This window comes from Rhamphochromis longiceps, linkage group LG9 (assembly GCF_057381845.1).
Source record: "Rhamphochromis longiceps isolate RC_006_pf linkage group LG9, R_longiceps_female_GT1.1, whole genome shotgun sequence".
NCBI lineage: Eukaryota > Metazoa > Chordata > Actinopteri > Cichliformes > Cichlidae > Rhamphochromis > Rhamphochromis longiceps.
In genome coordinates this window covers 28777159-28794866 of record NC_140565.1, presented here as the reverse complement: position 1 = coordinate 28794866, position 17708 = coordinate 28777159, and the positions used below count along the sequence as shown (strand labels likewise).

General features: G+C 38.6%; 1 protein-coding gene across 1 annotated transcript in view; it reads left to right on the top strand.

The window, feature by feature from the left end:
* Positions 1 to 3452: 3452 nt before the first annotated feature.
* LOC146662495 (cadherin-18) overlaps positions 3453 to 17708 on the top strand; it is a 210486-nt gene continuing 196230 nt past the window's right edge. The window contains exon 1 of the mRNA XM_085419158.1: positions 3453 to 3709. The gene's annotated coding sequence lies outside the window, so the exon portion shown is untranslated. The remainder of the gene's footprint in view (positions 3710 to 17708) is intronic.

The following is a 17708-nucleotide window of genomic DNA, read 5'->3' as shown; positions in this document are numbered from 1 at the left end:
GCACTGGAGCAGGTTGAACAACATGCATTTGAGGCTGTGCATGCAGTGGTTGAGATGGAGAACGCAGCTCAGCTTGGTCCTCAGTGGCCCTGTGAGCTTTTGGAGTAGGCTTTTATGTCTAAAAGCCTGCTCCACAAAGCCTCTGGCCAGCTTTTTGACAGGCCAACAGTTAAGTATGAAAAGTCAGCAAAAAGAAAATAAAAACCCAATACCTTAAAATCAAGTTTAAGATTTTTAAATCTGAGATTTCAGTATTATGGATGATATACACCAAAGTATATTCATTTGTAATGCAGAAGCAGACAAACGGAATTCAAGTGGCAGCTAGATCAAAATGTTTCAGTCTTTCTCACCCTTGCTCAGTGCTGCAGTGTCCTTGAACTGCACTTTCTAGTGATCACTTGTCCATCACCCATAAAATATTATGCTCTCAGAGCTGAATATTGCACTGGGATGGAAGACAGAGAGCCTCAAAATGCACTGCTATAACACAGGGCTGAGTTTGCCGGAGCATTCAATCAATGCAGGAAATGATCACTTGAACCAGTTTATTATATTCTACTGTAAATGATAGCTTTCACACTGTGCAGAATGGAAGCAGTAAAGCTGTAAGATAATGTAATGAGATGTAACTAACTCTCAAATGGTAGACGAGAGAGGCTTCGAGTTGCAGACCCCTGCCTTTTGTCTCGCAGTATAGCGGAGATGCATTATTACCTCTGGTTTATTTTCATAAAGTCTGAGGTTGATGAAGTATAAGTAGATGCTGCTAAACAAGGTGAAATATAGCTCAAACAGAAGTTTTTCAGTGAGACTCAGCTTACAGTTTTCAAGATTGTGGATCTACTTTGAAGGAGGTGACGTTTAAGGAGCTTTTAATGGAAATTCACTTAGTGTTTGGAGCAACTGAATGTTTTTTCTCACTGGCTGAGAACACATATCACAGGAGAAAGTGGTGCAGCTAGAATCCTCTTCGCATTGTTTAAAAAGATGAGCAGTAGAAGAAATTTCATCCAGCCAATTTAAGTTGCAGTACTTAGTGTTTTTTGAGGGTTTTATTTTTTGTAATATGAAAGGGAAAATGGGCTTGCTGCTTGGTTCAGCTCACTAGTCAAGAAAGCAGCAGAGGATCCACCAAAATAGAAAGAATTTTCAAAACAACCAGCAAATTTCAGTCTGTTTTCTAAACCTCTTTTCCTCATTACTCCAAAAGCCTTAATAGATCTATAAAGCTACCGGGGGAACACATATTCCAAGCTGTGTACTACACGCCATTCAACTGTTAAAACACACACCACTACTTAGATGGAAACCTGTTTCCAAGAAAGGGTTTTCTTGATGCACTCTCAATACAAACTCGGATGTACTTTGTTGTATAATTCATTCAGAAAGAGTATCAAGTTTTTACTCCACTTTTTGCCCTCCATAGTTTCAGTGAAGTGTGTGTTATTTGAAAGCACCTTAAGGCTCATAATGGTGCACCCACAGAGAATTATCAGCTGACAGTTCTTTAAAAAAATATATATTTTATTTTAAACATACTTTGGCTCAGTGCTTTTCGTTTTAGAGTGTACAACACACTGCTTCATTGGACTTTCCACCATTCTCATTAACAGCATTCCCAGCCAAAAATGAAGTTGTTTAATGAGGGATAGACTTTCCAGTTCAAAAAGCTCAAATGAATAAAGTTAGCTGACCAACTTAGTGGAGCATTTAGCTGTGGTACAGACAGACTTTTTACTTATTAGTTAGTGGGTACAAAACTTGCTGTGTGGCCAGAGAGACAGATATAAATGAATATGTTAATGTTGTTCATATGTGCTAGATGTTTAATGAACTAGCTCTTCCTGAACAAATCGAACATTCTAGATTTATAAGGAAACCATATCATTTGAATTTACGCGTGATACTGCTGGAAAACAGTATATGTTCTACTGTTTGTCCACTCATAGATCATGGGAACACACATCACCATAGGGCTGGAATGTATCATTATATAATTTATACACTTAAAATGTTATAGTGTGTGATAGGTTTGTAGCTTGAACCTATTCGCTGGAACATTGAAGACAATATAATTACACCGCAAGCAAGACACGAAGTAGGCAAAGTTCTTCATGTTTCTCGTGCACGGGAGAGAACCGGACAGACGCCGTTCCTTCGCTTGACCCCAGTTGCTCTCGTTCGTTCTCCCGTAACACTGTTCTTTTATTGAGGCTACATGAATATGCATAGGTTCATTAACATATGACGTCCACATACAAACAAAGAGTACCGTGTGTGTGTGTGTGTGTGTGTGTGTGTGTGTGTGTGTGTGTGTGTGTGTGTTGCTGATCAAAGGGTCATATAACATAAAAGCACACAAACTAACATCCTTGGTCAGGAAGAGGGTAGCCTCCCCCTCACCCTAAATGGTTCACCCTAGATAACACGGTGAGGAAGTCCTGCAGTTCATCTAAACAAAAGGCACTTAGACTAAAACAAACATAGCTACGTTAATCCTACCATAAAACAATAAGACAAGGTACGACCTCTCTCGTGCTCCCAGAGTGCTCTCTAATACACACAAAGTTTGCAGACTATCACTACACAATTGATTATACACCTCTAAGCATATATGGTTAAATATTTCTAAGCATAAATGACAATCAACAATACAAAACCTAACATTGTGCGTCTACAGAAAGTCTGTGAGGGACTTGAGGGTTACTTTCTTAAATTCAAATGGGTTGAGGAGATGCTGTCTGGTAGATTTGCTGCAAGATAAAACAGACTTAAATTATACCTCTCATTTCTTTATATATTGCTTCCCAGGAGCCAGATATTCTTTTAATTTCGCCTTTCATAGCCAAAATAAATAAATAAATGGGAACAAACTGCAGTGTGATGCAAATAGTGTAGCCAGAAAACAAAGAGGAAAAGCTCAGGGACCGCATCCTTTTGTAGAATATAATCTGATGCTAAAGAAAGTTGTTTGGAACTATGTTGAAACAAGCTAAGGTATTTAGAAAGTCTGGGTTAAGAAAGAACGTATATTGTTTGAAAGGCAGTTGCCATAAAGAATCCCAGGTTGATTACCTGAAGTATAAACTGCGTGAACAGAGGCGAGCTGAACTCTGAATGTGAAGTGAGGCGAGAGGAAGAAAGAGAGAGAAGCTAGTTAACAGCTGGTGCATATTTGAGCTGACGAATGGTTCTCCATACTACGTGTAACACTCCTCTGCTGGGCTGTTTCTCATATAGCATAACTACCCCCCACCCCTGTTACACATACACACACACACACACACACACACACACACACACACACACAAACACACACACACACATCACCACCACCATCACCTCCCCCGCCTCCCCCATTGCGTCCCATTCCAGCCTCAGCAGATACCCTCTGCTCTGTTCACTGCGCAGATCCAGCCCTTCAGTGGACTGTGCCATTTGATCCATGCAGAAGATGATTCACGCTTTGCGATCTGGGAAGTAAGGGCGGCGGAGGAATCCCTCCCTCGCCCCCCTCCTCACCACCTCCCCTCCACATCCATAATTCAGCATTTGCGCTTTCTTCCTCTTCCTCCCCTATTTTTCTTCTCCTTTCCTCTCCTCTGACTGCTATTGCTGCTGCTAAACATGTTTCCTCCTGTACACCATCCACAAGCTGAAGTATCAGTCATCTGTAAACCGCCCATCTGGAACTCAAGCTGCACAGGTAAGGTGAGAGCAAAACAAAGCGCATTGCCTTCATAAGCTTCAGAGTTTGTGGTGTATGAAATGTATGCTGGCTGAATGCATCTTTCAAAGTCTTGTGGATGAGTCTCTTCCCAATTTATTGTTTAATTCACATTTAGTAGCAATTAGATCTTTTTTTCTTCAGGAAGGATTTGGTGACACTGTTGCTATGGTAGCTTAGTAAACCAGCCAAAAGCTAACTATGTAATGGTCTTTAACACATCGGGGGTGGGGGCTACATTAGACATTTCTGGAGCATTACTTGATGGCATACAATAAAGTTTAATGTCCCCTTGCAAGTTACTAATCCCAAACCCCACCACAGACAACCAAACGCAATCATGGTTCCCACAGTCTGCAGGCGCACTGTGTCTCATAAAGAGAAACATTGAGATATTGAGACATGTGAATTCAGTTAGTGAACTCTTGGTGGAGCTCAAAGGAAACTGCACTGTGTTGCTCTGCCAAACAGAAGCACACTTGCTGGCTGAAACCCACTTCTCGGTATTTTATGGTACATCCTGCTTCAGTGGGACTTGGCATATATGGCCTGCATTTGTATAGCGCTTTTCTAGTCCATAGGACCCCAAAGCGCTTTACACTACATTCAGTCATTCACCCATTCACACACACATTCACACACTGGCGATGGCAAGCTACATTGTAGCCATATACCAACTGTTGATCACAGGAACTGTGGAAAAATGCATCAGAGTTTCTAACTTTTAAAATGGAGCTTTTGTATAAATGTGTTGAAATATGCTGCTGAAGGCACTCAGTTACTTATTGTCCTTCTTGCTGGTTGTTTTCCTTCAGAATGGGGGGTGGTAGGGCGGGGGTGGGGGTGAAAAACAAAGATTTTTATGAAGTTAACTGTCGTACTGCATGACAGATTTTTTTAGTGCATTCTTCTCTATTATACTCACACACACACACACACACACACACACACAGCAAAATGTGGCGAGAGGTTGATATGCAACCCCAGCCCGAGGGAAGGGAATTGATTTGATACTCTGTGGCATAGCTTTAAGTTGATTTCATGTTGACTCTCTGTTTTATAATGCAGCCGGTGTAAGACAAGCTGCTGGAAAGAGCAAAAGGGAACAGACAAAGAATGTGTAACATCTCAGTGAGGCTGGCTGTTGATGTGCTCCTACATGAGAAAGTATTGAGGTGCACTGAAGCTGAAGTCTGACGCAAGATTGTCAACACAGCTGGATTTCAAAGAGTCTGGCTCCGAGTGTGATACTGTTGAGATTTTTTTTCAATCGAGTAAGACAACACCCTCAACACTCAGCAGTGATGTTTACTGAGTAAAACAACCCGTGAGAAAGCAGATTTCACCGCTTGTTCACCGTAATTGATTTGGACTCTTTCTAGTGTTGGTTTTATGTCATCAAACAGATTCATTTTTTTATTATTATTATTATTATTTGTGATATTTGTCATGTCAAGGCTTAGTGTGCCGTACGCGGTCATGTTTTTCCACTTCTGGCTAACAGCATTGTTAAAGATTCTCATTTGAATGGGGCACCAGCAGCACTGTGGTTTAAAAAAAATCCAGTATTTTGTAAATGTATAAATGAAATTGTAAACAGTTTATGTGAACAGTTATTTGTCTTAAAATGGTATCGTAAAAATTTTGTAGTAGTTAAAAGAATCAAAAACAGAGCATCATCAGTTTTATATCAGATTGGCTGTATTTACATTGATTTAGCCAATGCAAATTTTGTTGTTGTTTTTTCTCTCAAGCAACATTTTTAGCGATGTCACAACTCTCCTGCTAATCTGTCTTTAAAGAGGTGTTCATGCTGTGCACTTCTAAGAGTTCACCTTTAAGTCTCTTTCTGCCACTGATGTCAAAGCTAATGTTGCACCTTGTAGATTTTGAATATCAATATAAATTCCTGCGGGAGTGTTCGTTTTTTCTTGTTTTGTTTAGTTTTTTGTTTTTGAATGAGTCCTGAATGCAATTATACATCGTGATTAATCTTAATTTTCCAGAAATAGAACAACCATATTGTTTTCAATGGAGCAATAGCTGCGGCATGAACATATTAGAAACCAAGATTTATTTAAATCTATATTGGGTGTGCAGTATGATAAAGAGCAGTATGTTTACCAAATTGTTCTATTTTGAGTTCACTGGCGCTCCCTAAGTCATTGCATTGACTACAAGAGATTGCGATCAACCTGTTTTTTCGATTACAGCAATTCCGCAGTGACCGTGTTCAGCCGTGATATCAGGCAGTTTTCATGAAACTGTATAGGGGTGGGGGGAACAACAGCAAGACAAACAAAGGCAACCCACCCGTTGGTAGTGTGATAACATTAGAACAAGTTCTGCTGACATTTTTCTAATTAATGACATCTTGTGTCAACTGTATCCTTTTAAAACTTGGCTCCTGACAGGACTCCTGAGGGCCGTACTTGGCAAAGTGTGTTGAACCTAAAGTCAGAGTTTCAGCATCATAAGGGCAATTCTGTTTTTACCGTGCTAGATTTCTATGGTAACATCTGTGCTACAGTACTGGGTTCTTTTATTATTATTATTATATATTTTTCATATATCTGCATCACTTGCTCCCCTGACTCATTCTAGGCAGCTCAAGATCAATCCATTTTGTGCAGAAGAAGAGTTCATAAAGCATCAATTGTCCTCTTATTTGTAGGCATGCGCAGACTCTGGTCTGCTCTTCAGGTCAGGCTATCTATTCAGCTGTCAGCATATGCTTGATTTCATGTATTCTTCCTACCAACTTACCCAAAGTTACTCTTAGTGAACAGAGCACTATTGAACTTTTGGTGGCCATCTTTAGATTTTCCACATATAACGCAAAAGACATTCACAGACACTGTTATGAAACTGTGTGTTTACATTTATCAAAATAGCCTCAGTCTTAGGAAGTCCATACAATACAACCGAACAAAGGGGGAACTAAATTTATGTCAGATCAGTAAAATAGATACTGTTTGAGGATTACTAATACAATATATAGAACAAATATGTCTTATTGTCAAAAAACATGAGCTGCATTACCTAATCAGACATTAACAATTATAAAATTGTGACTGTGCACGATTGTGTACAGCCCAGCAGAGGTTCAGGAAATTTCATTATGCGAATGAAATCATGAAACATAGAAGCTGAGGCATAATTCATTAATAATGAACATAATGCTCCTCTTGTTTGAATAGGGCTATTAGCAACGGATGGTCTGCATCTGGGTTTCAGAGCTAACAGGATTCCATTGTTGCACTTTCCGTATAGCTGTTGATTAAAAATGCCTCCAGCAGATAGGTGGAATTACCCAGCTGCTACCTGATACTGGAATACAATAAGTATAATGGTGCCAGTGCTAAATTACTTTCATGCCACAGACTGAACTCTGCTTGACATGAACGACATGAAACTTTAAATGAGAACAAGAATTTTACACTTCTCAAATAGCTTGAAATACAGGGTTGAAAGATCCTTCCAATTTTAAGGCTGCAACATATTTTTATATTTGCTGCTTAAAAATAAACATTAACTTTCAGTGATGCAATAGCTATATTTAGTCAGCAGTGTAGGCAACGCTGATGTTTATCTTCTCTATACAATCATAAAGCTCTGCCTTCTTTGTCTGTCTTCAGTCTGTGCGCGATAGATTTCCTTCAGATGGAAAAGCTGCCAAAATGTCTTTCTACTGACATGTCAAACTGCATTCAGAAGAAACTCAAACCTTTATTCTAACCCCTAGCTGACATCTGCCTCTTTTAGAAAATAACACTCCGAACCATCAAGAAAATGAATCTCCAAGTGGCTGTACTTTAAGAAGCCTAGTGTTAAAGCCAAATGGATGATTGATCACTGTCTTGCTTTAAGAGTGAGGAAGTTGTGAATACGAGAGGGAACTTCACACTCTGCGAGCACGATACAAAAGAACGTTCTCTTTATTTGCATTTTACCAATTAAAAAGAAGCGTTTCAGTATTTCACATAAAAACTTTTATATTCAAAGTAATGGAGGGGAGAAGACAAAATGTAGTGCAGAGAGTAAGACAATTTAATAAAGCTGGAACTTTGAGGGGGAAAATGAAAAGAACAAAGTTAGGAAAGTAAGCGGCTTTGTAAATGTTTTCCACCTTTGAGGTTTTGCTCACTTTAAGAGTTTTTTTTTTTTTTTTGAATGTGTCCCTGGGGGAGCATCATGGCTCCAGATCCTCTTTGTGTGTCTAGGGAAGTGCCCTTTAAAAGATTACTTTGATGGCATTTCTTCATCATTACTCAGCTGGAAGTGAAAAGATAGAAAAGCTGTTTGAGAGGGGGTCTAACAAAGCAACAACAGTTCTGGGCAAATCCGAGATGCTTCCTCTAGTTTGAAAACACCTTCACCAGCTGAGCGTCTGTGATTCATACATCTGTTTGTCTCTATTTTAGAAGCTAGAATTATCTGCTTAGCAATGAGAACAAAGGTATTTGGTTTTATAACAAACTTTTCACATCTGGAACTTTTCCAGTTTTTTATGACCTTCACCTTATTTTTCTTCTGTGTATCGTTTTGTATTTTTGGCCGTGCAAACTTACCTTTACTAATTTACCAACACATTCTCATTTCCAAGGCACCAAATAGGATCGCATATGTGAGATATGCATAACGTGTTCTTTTCATCTGTGCCACATGGGTCAAGGCAATATTAGACACTGAGAGCAAATTGTTTGAAATGGTTATTTCTTGTCATACAGACAACCAATATGGTTACAGTATAATAAAAGTCCACAGGAACATATTACAGTGCTCAGAATTTCAAGGCAGCACTGAAAATAAGGATTGAAATGTTGAACTACACATTGTTTAGGTTTAAACTTTAAAAGTTGTCTTGATGCATGCTCAAAAATCCAGGTAAGTAAATCCCAAAAGGTTAATTTTGTTCATCTGGACGTAGCGCTTTCAGCAGGAGAAACATTTCGTCACTCATCCAAGTGACTTCTTCAGTCTCAGCTGACTGCAGGTTTCCCCAACCATATAAACGGTATATTTGTACTTCGAAGAAGTCACTTGGATGAGTGACGAAACATTTCTCCCACTGAAAACACTATGTCCAGATGAATAGAATCAACCTTTTGGGATGAACTTTAAGTTGTGTATAAAGACAATAAAGAAACTTGTGTCACTGTAGAATTACATTCTTTCTTTGCTATCTGCAACAGGTACCAAACATTCACAAATATCTAAATATAAATATAAGTTCCATTCTGTGTTGAGATGATTCAGTAATGTTGAGGTCCGAGCTCTGGGGAGGCCAACAAATGACTAATAGTATTTCCAGATTGTATTGCATGGTGAATCCAAATCTGACAGTACTTTTGTTTCCATTAATTTTGACAACACCATTGGCTGAAAGGCATCCCTATGACAGTCTCCACCATGTCTTTAGATCTGCTGCCACTGCTTTTTAGTCCAGTTCTTGCATACTTTGGTATGCCTTAGCCTTTTTTCAGTGCTTCCCCTTCTTAAGAAGGGATTTTTCCAATTTCCCCAACTTTCAAGACAAACTTCACAATATTGTGAGATATATAAAGTTTCTGGCTTATAGCTCTACATATACCCCCCTAAATTACTACATGTCTACAATACTTATGTAAGAAATGTGTCCCTTTTAAGGACTGAAAGATCTGTTCACACTATTTGTATCACTTTTCCCAAGAAGGCTAGGAATGTTGTCCCCTGTGTGACAACTCAGATAGAATTAAGAAGTAATGTCTTTTGGATTAAAATGCCCCGTTTCACAATGATAGCCCTCCACAAAATGATAAAGTGCATTAACATGTGACTCCAAGGACTCCCAACCAACCTACTGAATGTGACAAGAAAGTGAGACCTAGTTGCGATACAGGCTGTAACCTGTTTGGTCTCATTTCATTGATCCCCAGTGATTCATTCCACATGGGGCACATTCATTCTACCAGCCATGTGTTTACTTTGATCAATGGGTCCAGTGGGTAAATACAAATGTCTGCTATCTTTTCCCTGCGTCCATACTAATCTCCTTGTACGTTCAGGTGTTGTTAATATATTGCAAAGATACTGATCAACAAAGAACAGAGGAAAAGTCTTTCTTTCTTTCTTTCTTTTTGAAATGAAAATTATTCTCTCACAAATTTAAGAGAAAACTGGAATGCAGTAAAGCAAAAATGGTTCAAAAATGGAAGATCAAAATCACAGTTTAAAGCCTCAAGAGGCAGAAATACCTTCATGTGGCCAGTGAAGTGGATGTTGTTTTGAAAAGGTCCAGTTTTTCCACAGCTGATCTGCAGAGAGATTGCTCAAAGCAAACTCCACTGTTGTGTTAGGGAAAGAAAATCAAACAAAAAACAGAAAGTGATATATCTATATATATATGATACATACCAGAGAAAGACAAATGTTGTTGTTTCGAGTGTGTCAACATAATAGGATGACAATATATTTGATCCAAGCCAGTTTAAGTAATTAACATCACGCACTCTCTCTCACACACACACACACACACACACACACACACACACACACACACACACACACACACACACACACACACACACACACACACACACACACACAGGCATTCAAACATTGTGGTGCATACATTTGTGGATGCGCCCAATCTGTCAAAGTTGTGCTCTGTTTTTGGAGTATCTAAGTGCCTGCTTCAATTCACTGTGGGGATTCCACTCAAAGTGACGGTTTTAACATAGACTCAGGTTTCAAAGCCTAATATCAGACTTTAATGAAATCCTTGAGAAGTTGGATCAATGTAAATACTTCTTTATTATTATAAAATGATGACAAACAAGGTCTGTTTGTAATAATGCAGGAAGTTATTGTAACCTTCCCTCTCTAAAATACTTCAATTAATATCTTGACAAATGGAACTTTCACAATAAAAATAATGTCATTTATTATCCAAAATTTAGGGTTAATTCACAAAAACAGTTGCCTTTTGTATTGAAAGATAAAGACCTTATAGTGTTGGATAGAAACTCCAACAATCAGCCGACTACCTGAGAGCAAACTCTTGGGGACAGTGGCAAGGAAATCTTTCAGGAAGAAACTCTGGCAGAATTGGGCTCAGGGAGGGGCAGTGATCACCCACAACCAACTGGGGGGGGGGGTGGGAAAGAGAAAAATGATGATCAGATATGGAGAAAGGACAAAACACAGACTGTGGGAGAAATTTAATGACATTCCATCTGTTCACTGATGCATGACATGTGAGTGAAACGATCGGAGTGGATAAGAAATACTCATTCTGGGTGCATCATGGGAAGTGTCCCAGAAACCTGTAGCAGAATAACGAAGACGTGGTTCAGGGCCACCAGATCCAGCCCTAATTACAGTATAAGCTCTATCAAATTGGAAAATTTTATGCCAAATCTTAAAAGTTAACAGGATACCTATTTCTGAGAACTCCTAAGTGGGAGCTGGTTCCATGGGAGAGAGAGTGCAATCTGACACTGAAGTGCTCTATTGGGATTTTATGCTTCTATGAGATCCTTTACATCCTTTACAATGATGGCAGCATGTTAACATATGAAAAATGTAAGACAACCTTACATATACAATACTGTGCAAAAGTCTATAGCCATTGTTCTTTATATTTATCTGTTCTTTATATTATGTCTATAACATGAAAACATACATATAGACACAATAAAAGAGTTTGAACAGTTTTAATGATCTTAAAAGTAAATATTTGGTATGATCACCTTTGATCTTCAACAAAGTCTCAACTCTCATACGAAAGTGTTTTTTTTAAGTAATCTTCAAACTTAGTTCTCCAGACTTCTTGGAGGCCATTAAAAGCTCTTCTTTGTATGTTAACTGCCTCTTTGTTCCATTCTCTGTTAAGTTAATCCCACACTGCTTCAATAAATTCAAGGTCCAGGCTCTAGGAAGGTCAATCTATGATTTATAGTAATTCCAGATTATATTGCATGATGAATCTCAATCTCACGGTACTTTTAATTCCACTGAAAACACAATTGGCTGAAAGGTATCCCTATGACAAAGCTTTTACCATGTCTTAAGATCTGCTGCAGATTTTCAGTCCAGTCCTTGTATAATTTGGTATACCTCAGCCTTTTTTCCATACTTCCTTCTTAAGACCGAATGTGTCTGATTTCCTCAAATTTGCATAAAGGCAAACTGCACAACCTGCTGAGATATATCATGTTTCTGCCTTATAGCTCTACCGATGCCTTGTTTTTGCAAAATTTGATGATGGGGGCATGATTATACAAGAGCTTGTATGTGAGGAGAAGGATATTAAAGTCAATCTGGTTTTAACAAGGAGCCAGTGAAGAGAGGCTAATATGGGAGATTATGGGAGAACATGTGAAATTCTTGCAGAATTGACTTTGGTAAACCTACTCACTGGAAAGCACACAAATATAGTATTTCTTTTAAATATACCAAAAAGATGAAGAGGTTGAGCATGTAATATTTAACCTTGCCTCAGAGACATAAAAGCTGCTATGATAGACCTCTGTAGCATTAGGTGGTTTTACCTTCACAGTCGGCATTGCAAATGCTGCGCTGACAAGATAAAGTCTCAGTTTTAATCGCTTCCGATTCTAAATTAGCGGTAGGTCTAATAACTACTTTTATGAGTTTTTCCCCACGTGAAAAAAGTCGTTATCCAGTATCAGCACAGTATGACAGCAATATTCTCAGCAACAGCAATAAAGCTGCTATGTATCAGGTCACAGGCTTTGACAGTCTTTGTTTAAGAATTCAATGGACCTACAGGGTAAATGACAAACCTGATTCTGTCTCAAAAATATGGCAGTTTGCAACAAACAGCAATCATATTATGCATGTGAACTAATACAATCATAATCTGGCCTCAGCTGAGTCAGATCTCAATGGGTGACACGGAATGACAACATTTAAGCGCATCAAAGGCCATTGAAACGAACGTGCAATGACTGTGTGACTTGTTAAAACTGCTCATTTTAACAAGTCACTTTATCTTGTCTTGCAACATTACTCAACAAGGAGTGAATGTCACTTGCTGCTAAGGCAATTTAACTTGTGTAAAGAGCTCTTGCAGATCGATTTGACTCTTGAAACTAGATGAGCGGCCTACCTTATTTCAAGATATTGACATAACAAACAAATCATTGCATTTTTAAAGTAGTAAAACTGATTTCACTCAAGAACACACTTTTTATCTTACTGAGGTTGAGCGATTTGCTTTAATTTTTATTGCTTCAAGGATTTAGGGGAACCTCTGCAAACCAGCTAAATTACATTCAAGAAAGGTCTATAAGGTAAATATCCATAGATCTATTTTTAACTCTTAAAATGGATTCAGTGCAACAGAAAAAAAATCCCAAATAGATTTACCATAAGAGATATCTCCTGACAGCTGAAAGATAAACTCACATAAAATCAATATGCTAAGGCTCTTAGCAAGATCTATTAACATAGGGGATTAAATTAGCTGCTATTGTCAGTTACTGAAAAATGTTAGGATGCTAGGAAAGATGTGATATTTATATAGATAGCTTTTAATATTTCATTATTTATTTTTTGTCAACCACCCATCAGGTATTTCATGGGACTGTGGCACAAATGGCCTTGAGTAGGTGAAATGAGGGAGGAGGGGGTTGAGTATTCCAGTGTGGAGGTACAGTCTTTAGCCATGACCTATTCTTTTTGGCCAATGGGAAAGAGAAGTGTGCCGGCATGATTAATGGTCATGATTACCTACTCAGAAAATGTGGTTTTCTGGCCCAGCAGCTTCACTTTTATGACTTAAACCTGGGGCAAGATGTTTCATCATGCAGGCAAAGCTGCACAAAGTGCATAGGCTACAGAAATGATGTGTGATGATGACCAAACATATCACTGATGAATTGTTTACAGTCATGTGTTTGACCTAAAAGGTAAAGACTCCTGTGGATTATTACATGTACATTTATGATGATGTTTACCTAAATCGGCATCAAGAGTTTGCAGCCAGTGGGAAGCTACGCTTCTATTTTGCTCTGTGCTTGTGGGTTCAAAACAAAGAAGGAAAAAAAAAAGACTAATTCAATTACAAATTGTAGTGAGTGGGAAAGTGCTTTGTGGTTTAAAACACTTCTAAAATTCCCATCAATGCAGGACCCGAGTCTTCACTCGCTGCCTCATATCGTGAAGAAACTTCAGATCAAAAGAATCCACTGAGCCAGGAGGGATTCACTAATGAAACCAAAAGATAGTCTTTGCATTTACCAATCCTGTCATGCGTTTGTGCGTTCAGTCAGGCATTACAACCTGTGCATATGCTGGAGCTTGTGGTTTTGTTTGTCCTTGTTTCTGCAGCACTTGTGTGCTAAGGAGATACCAGATGATGCTCCCAAATCATTAACCTAAAGATAATTCGTGCTACAAATACCACAGTGGCCCTCATTACAACTCAGCAACACTCCACCTCCACCAAATGATTCTCCATCGTGTCACTAAACCTCAAAGGTTAGCCGCTCTAAAAGGTTACAGCTGCGTGTGACATTTCCCTTGATGATTTATTTGGCCCTTTTTTTGATAAATATCAACTAGGTTGTTGTTGCCATTTCGACTTACTTACTCATTAAGCTATAATAAGTGACTATATCCTATATCAAGTGAACTGTTGAGGAGGAAACCAGGGTCATATTATTTGTCTATAGTATAAATGAGCATGGATATTGACAGGGGCATGAAGGCTTGTCATTGATCAACCGCTACCAGAATTTCACCAGCATCAAAAGCTTTTACAGCACAGTTCGTGGCAAACTGCAACTGACATAAATATTAAAGTCACATTAATTAGAGGGGGGTAACAGAAACATCAAGTGAAGAAGAAATCTATCAAATGCTAAGTAGTCTAATAATCTTCCATTTGCTTTTTTTGGCTTTAGAGCAAAATTTCTTGTGGCTCCTGCACTGCCATCCATCACTGAGCAGCTGAAAATATGAGAACTGCTGAGGTCATTCCAACAGTACAGAGATTTTTGAAAGTGAGAAAAGCTGGGTTCTTGGCTCAGTAGTGGCTGCCTCACTGGTAATGATCAACAACCTTATCAAACCCTGGAGATATATTGCAGTCATTTTTTGCACTGTGGAACCTTAAGATCTTTGTTATAGAAGTTTAAAAAACTTTAGACTGGAGCTATATTGCCTTTGAAATTGACTTGAAGTGCAGCTGCACTTTTTATGGACAAACAGCAGCCCTTTCTCTCAAAGCCCTTGACTGACTATTTTAGCTTAAAAAAAAAAAAAAAAAAAAAAAAACTAAACATGTCGGTCTTTTGAGATATCTGATGCTGGCATGCATATTTTTTCATGATCTTGCAAAAAAGGACAAAACTAACAACTCAACATACAGAGGTTGGACAGAGATTTTACTATATTGACATTTAAGCAACAAGGCTTTGCTGCTGCTTTCGTTTGTCAATGATTAGATTATAAACAATTATTAGAAATATAGATTTTTGGGGGATCATTTTGTAAATGCCTTATCAACCATATAAACACCATTTTCCTGTATCAAATCGATTCTTCAAAGCACGCAGTACACCTGAGGTGCTGCAACCAGGACACAGAGGAATGAAATGTGTCACTTCTTCCATACCCATTTCCGTGCAGACTCAGTCATTTCTTTAATGATTGGCAGCTCATGTACTGCTGCCAGGGTTCCCACTGCAACAGCTCAGCATTAGGTTTATATGTCGCAGAGCCACTGGGGCACTGGGGAAGTTTGCTGCCACTATGCATTCAGTGTGAAGCTCCAAGCTGTGGTCTCACCCTTACTCCTATGCCAAAGTTTCACTGTACCCTGCTGTTATTTCTTTGAAATATCTCAGTGCCTTGAGCAAAAATATTCTAATAGTGCCCCCCAGCTGAATGGCTCAGACGAGACAGTTGGGGGGGTGTTTAGACTGAAGATTAAAAAGATAAGGGTTCCCTGGCTGAAATCCTTGCACTGGGAGGAGTGAATCATATGCTTTTGTGCAAAGAACACGTCCCCAGGCACTGCAGCGGAAATGCTCTGTGGCCTCGAGTGTCGTTGAAATATGTAGTTTTACTAAAGGGCTGAGAAATAAAGTGTATATGTTGTGAAACGGGATCATTCTTCAGAACAAGAATGCAGATTCAGCAAACCTTCGCCAGATTAATAAATATTATTGTGCTGGGGTGTTTAATTCTTGAGCTCGTGTTCATGCTCGATTCAGTCAGTGATCCTCTGAGTCACGTTTCTCACAAAGCAGATTAAACCTGCCGAACAAAAGTGTAGGTGAAATCAAAGCTGGGCTCAAATGATGGAATTCATATTCACACCAGTCAGAGTTAATGTAGCATATATGGTTACTTTAAACGCGTACAAAGCTTTATGGCTTTGGCGAACAAAAAATGCAGTTTCAGCACAATGTACTATAAGCAATCACCGAAAAACTGTAACAGACAAACTGCTGAGTGAACAGAAATTTGTGACAATTAGCACTTTATCAAATGTATTGCACAGAAGCTATTTTCATGAGTGAATATTTTTTTAAATCATGCAAGATGATTTCTGCATTGAATAAAGGTTTTATATAACTGCTTAAGTCCAACTAAACATCCTTTTAGCAGTGCACACATGCATACCGTAACTTGTCGCTCCTTTAAATGACCCCCTCTGTAATGCAGTGGTTAAATCATACCCCATGCACCACTGATTTCTACATATAGGTACATTTGAACACATTGTGTGCTTAACATATGTAATGTGAAGCTCACTGATGTGGAAACGAAGAAAAAGAAGCATGTAGCTCTAATGTAAAGGAACTCCCAGTCGATCTTTCCCATGGTGTGTTTATTTTAATCACATTACATGGCCTGTTAAGCCTGTAACCGCCTCTATGATCATAGTCTGATCATATCTGTGTTAACGTTCATTTGGGGAAACATGTTCATTATGTAAAATGTATACATGAAAGTATTGTAATATACCATAAAGGATCTTCACGATACCCTGCTAAATCATGCTATGATCTACTGTGTGAACAGCTGCATGCTATAGGGTAACAGCAGATAAGAAATCACATATCTCAGAAATGTGAATACGTAAGGAACTCAGGCAAAGTAATGAAAAACCTTATTTTTTTCTTTATAACCTATCTTCATCAAAAGCTATTTGCATATTTTCTCAACTTTTTGCTACACTACACTAAGGACAGATTGCATGTCTAGCACAAGGCATTTACAGAAAAACAAGCTCAAATGAGAACCTATGGACTGAATTTAATTTGGAATTTATAGTGTTCTGCACCTGTCTGTGGGAAGAAATGAGAGCAACATGAAATGCATAAAAGTCGCATCTAATGGACAACAGAGCCCTAATGAGGGCCACTGTGGTGTTTGTAACAGGAATTATCTTTAGGTTAATTATAGAGGCATGTGGGGGTGGGGGTCATCAGAGAGTTGCTTAACAAGCACAAGCAAACACAAATAGAAGCACAAGCTTTGCTTCATATGGTCAGGCTTTAATGTCTGGATGCTCAAAAGCAGAGACACTCCATAAAGCATTTGGTAAATGCAACATATCAGAGGGTCTTGCGGTTTCATCAATGAATCCCTCCAGGCTGCCTTGAATTATTTGTTCAGCAGCTTCTCTGTGATATGAAACAGGCAATCAAGATTCAGATCGTGTATTGATGGAGATTTTAGAAGTGTTTTAACCTCAGAGCGCTTTCCCGTTCAGTACAATCTGTAATTGAATTAGTCTGTTTTGTTCTCATTTGAACCCACAAGCCTGCAGCAAGATTGAAATTAAGCATCAAACTGGCTAAAAGCTCTTAATTTCAATATATGTAAAATGCTCACATATATACAAATATATAAGGAGTCTTTACCTTTCAGTCTAAACATGCAATCTCTGGTAATTTTGATACTTTTTTTTTTTTTACGTCTGGGCTACATGTTTGCATTGGGTTGCAGTGGGGGG